Source organism: Phaenicophaeus curvirostris, unplaced genomic scaffold, assembly GCF_032191515.1.
Source record: "Phaenicophaeus curvirostris isolate KB17595 unplaced genomic scaffold, BPBGC_Pcur_1.0 scaffold_219, whole genome shotgun sequence".
NCBI classification, from domain to species: domain Eukaryota; kingdom Metazoa; phylum Chordata; class Aves; order Cuculiformes; family Cuculidae; genus Phaenicophaeus; species Phaenicophaeus curvirostris.
The window spans coordinates 140,680-145,221 of record NW_027206834.1 but is presented as its reverse complement, the minus strand read 5'-3'; positions in this window follow the sequence as shown (position 1 = coordinate 145,221).

Sequence of the window (4,542 nt, the reverse complement as noted above, 5' to 3'; positions counted from 1 at the left end):
ATAATTTGGCCTTCATTTATTTCTACTTTGTGGTTTTCTGCTAAGCTGTTGAAAACCGGTTAATGCCTGTGTTTCCACTGCTGTAAAATTTTGGATTGTGGCTACCTGTCAAAGTTCAGAATTTCTTGGTTTCTCTTCCCTTTATTTAGAAACTTCCAGTTAAGAACTATCACGGGTCCCCTGTTTACATGGGAAAGAAGCACATTAGTGTTTTGAGAACAACTGAATTACCTTGTTAAAAAAAAATAGTGGGTTCAAATGAAACATTTTTTATCCTGCTGAAAAGTGTGTCTTTTGTCCATTACACTGTGGTCAATGAATGGACTCTGATTACACTGTAAGTCACTGAGAAACACCACAACTGTGGTCTGTATGTACCTGTGGTAAATCTCCAGAGCATCCAGTAAAATGATAATAATATCTTGGAACTTCTGTCATTTATTTATTTTTGATCTATGACTCTATGACTTATTTTAAATATATGCTATAAATATGAAGCATGACAAGGAAAAGGCTGGAGAGTTTAAGCTTTTGTGCCTTTATTAAAAATACCTAAAGCTGTTTCTGATATGAAAAATTCTATTTTATATCCATTTTTCAGTTTTCACAGATAAGGAGTGAGTTGTCTTCTAGCTGTAGAGTAAGATTCCATGTGTATATATATTTATTAAAAAATTAAGATACTGCATATTTTAATTATTCATAATGGCTTTCTTCCTCTGTTGCCCAGTTTGAAAATTTGTGTTTAGTATCTTTTTATAAAGTATGTACAAATTGGTTTCTTGTTTTTTTTTTTTTAATACTGAGATTTGGACTGTTGACTGAATTTAGGTTTAATAATTTTGGAGACGACTAGGAAAAAAATCCAGATAAAATATATGTTTTGAAAGGCTTAGGTGAGCTATTTATGTTCAGGCTGGGAATATCCATGATTCAGCAACTTAAGCTTAATATACTCTCCATTTCTCTTAAATATATTGCATAATATATTCTTTAGAACTAAGGATGGAATTTACATTTTTTTAGAAGACTACTTTTCTTTATACACTCACTGAATGAAACTGGTTTACATGATGACAGTGGGAGTTTTGCCATTGACATTATGGTGGCCAATATTTTTCTTATCATGAAAATTGTTCCAGAACTAAAATTCTTGTCTGAAAACATTTTGACAGTTTTTACTTCAAGCTATTTTCATTTCATTACAAAAAGGATGCATTATGACATTGGTTTATACAATGAAAAATAAGCAAAACCCAGTATAATATTTAACCACTATAAAGAAACAGTGATCATGTAGCAGTCAAAAGAAATCATTGTTTTGTCAAAGTATATGCTTCATTTGCATGTTTTTCTTATTTGTATGGCAAATATTTCAAGTTGTTATATACTAAGACCTAGAACAAAAATATTCTCTGATATTGCTACCAATGCAGGCCAGAAATGGAAATTAAGTCAGAGTTATAGCTGTAAAGTTTGTGTACTCTTAAGCAAATTAAAAGGGCGACTTTTAACAGAAAAAAATACATCCTCAAGGCCTTTTGATCTATCAATATAGAGACAGGAATCCTATATTTGCATTATGAGAGTTTGGCCCAAAAATTCTTAATGAGTTCAGCACTTGATAAATTACTTACGGAAGCTCCTACATGACGGCATTTTTCCACATAATGAACTAAACACCTAATGTGTTTTGATTCCACAGCTGTGTTTTTTTTGCAAGCAATGTGCTTTTGTAGGATTTAGAACTGTATTTGTATTTAAAGAGAAATTAATAAGTATTATCTTGCAGAATGCTAATCAATTACTGTTGATGCACTAAATTTACCTGTGCCACTAAGGATGAATGATAATGCAGAATCTTAGATGAACCTAGAAATTAAAAGCAGTTATGTTTAAAATAAACTCCGTGATAACATTTAAAAAGAAAATGGTATTAGAAGATGTTTTTCCCATTCACCAAATCTGAGGTTTTTCTTTTAAGTGCAACAATCAATAGGAATTGTGTCAGGATTCTCCCTGAAGCCTACAGCAAAATCTCACGTCTTCAGCAGAGCTAGATATCTAAGATTGTCTTTCATTTTACAATTAAACGTCAACTTCAAACTGTTTGGCCTGGTTGGAAAGAGAACATCTACTAAAAGTTGCGAACCATTTTCTGGACAGTCATCCACCTCTGTTACCTCCATGAATGTGACATTAGCATAACGGAGTATGTTTTATGTAACATGAACTAGACCTTCACAGGTCTTGCAATTGACAGAAGGTTTGAACGAGCCTGAAGTGTGGAGGACTGTTCTGCTCCCCCAGTCTGTAACTTAAATATAGAATCATAGAATCATAGAATAACAAGGTTGGAAGAGACCCACTGGATCATCGAGTCCAACAATTCCTATCAAACACTAAACCATGCCCCTCAGCACCTCGTCCACCCGTGCCTTAAACACCTCCAGGGAAGGTGAATCAACCACCTCCCTGGGCAGCCTGTTCCAGTGTCCAATGACCCTTTCTGTGAAAATTTTTTTCCTAACATCCAGCTTGAACCTCCCCTGGCGGAGCGTGAGGCCATTTCCTCTTGACCTGTCCCCTGTCACTTGGGAGAAGAGGCCAGCACCCTCCTCTCCACAACCTCCTTTCACATAGTTGTAGAGAGCAATGAGGTCTCCCCTCAGCCTCCTCTTCTCCAGGCTAAACAACCCCAGCTCTCTCAGCCGCTCCTCATAAGGCCTGTTCTCCAGCCCCTTCACCAGCCTCGTTGCTCTTCTCTGGACTTGCTCCAGAGCCTCAACATCCTTCTTGCGATGAGGGGCTCAGAACTGAACACAGGATTCAAGAGTGGTTTCACCAGTGCTGAGTACAGAGGGAGAATAAACCCCCTGGACCTGCTGGTCACGCCGTTTTCTGATACAAGCCAAGATGCCATTGGCCTTCTTGGGCACCTGGGCACACTGCTGGCCGGCAGATTTCTAGACAGACTTCTCCTAGTCTGTGGCACTGCACAGGGTTGTTGTGCCCTGAGTGCACTTGGCCTTGTTAAACCTCATGCCATTGGACTCTGCCCAGCGGTCCAGCCTGTCCAGATCCCTTTGCAGAGCCTCCCTACCCTCCAGCAGATCAACACTTCCACCCAGCTTAGTGTCATCCGCAAACTTGCTAAGGGTGCACTCGATGCCTTCATCCAGGTCATTGATAAAGACATTGAACAGGGCTGGACCCAGCACTGAGCCCTGGGGAACCCCACTTGTCACTGGCCTCCAGCTGGATTTCACACCATTTAGCTGGGCCCGGCCATCCAACCAGTTTTCCACCCAGGAGAGTGTGCACCTGTCCAGGCCAGAGGCTGACAGTTTCTCAAGCAGAATGCTGTGAGAAACTGTGTCAAAGGCTTTACTGAAGTCCAGGAAGACCACATCCACAGCCTTTCCCTCATCCAGCAGCCGAGTCACTTTGTCATAGAAGGCAATCAGGTTACTTTGGCAAGACCTGCCTTTTGTGAACCCATGTTGACTGGGCCTGATCACCCGGTTCGCTTGCATGTGCTTCATGATAGCACTCAAGAGCACCTGTTCCATGGCTTTCCCTGGCACTGAGGTCAGACTGACAGGCCTGTAGTTCCCTGGGTCCTCCCTGCGACCCTTCTTGTAGATGGGCACAACATCGGCCAGCCTCCAGTTCAGTGGAACTTCCCCAGTCTTCCAGGACTGTTGGAAGATGATGGAAAGGGGTTTGGCCAGCACATCCGCCAGCTCCTTCAATACCCTTGGGTGGATCCCATCTGGCCCCATAGACTTGTGGGTGCCTAGTCGGGCAAGCAAGGTTCTGACCACCTCCTCTTGGATCATGGGAGCCTCATTTTGCTCCTCTCACTCCTGGATTCACACACAGAGGGAACAACTTTCTTTACAATTAAAGACTGAGGCAAAGAAGGCATTAAGTACCTCAGCCTTTTCCTCATCCCCTGTCACTGGTGTTCCTTCTGCATCCAATAGGGACTATATGGTCTCCCTAGTCCTCCTTTTATTATTCATATATTTATAGAAAGATTTTTTGTTGTCTTTCACAGACTTTGCCAATCTGGTTTCTAGTTGGGCCTTAGCCCTCCTGATTTTTTCTCTGCACAATCTCACTTCCCTCCTGTAGTCCACCCAAGATGCCTGTCCCTTCTTCCAGAGCCCATAAATGTTTCTCTTCTTCTTGATATCACTCAAGATCTCTCTGTTCAACCAAGCTGTTTTTTTCCCCTGACGGCTTTTTTTCCGGAACATGGGGATAGCTTTCTCCTGAGCTGCTAGGATAGCTCGTGCTACCAGAGGCACGAGCTGGTATGGGAGGGGGGCACTGCCTGCAGCCCAGGGTCTGGGTAGCTGCCTGCACCCACTGCAGCTTTGGCTGGGTGGCAGCATCCCTCCTGCTTGCTGCAGCACACGGAGCAGCTTTAATCTTCTGCCGGGTGGCCACCGTGCTCTTCAGTGTCTTTTGGCTGGTCTCTAGCCCCTCTCTGCACTCTGCCTGCTCAAACTGCCCCACACCCCTTTGCCCCAC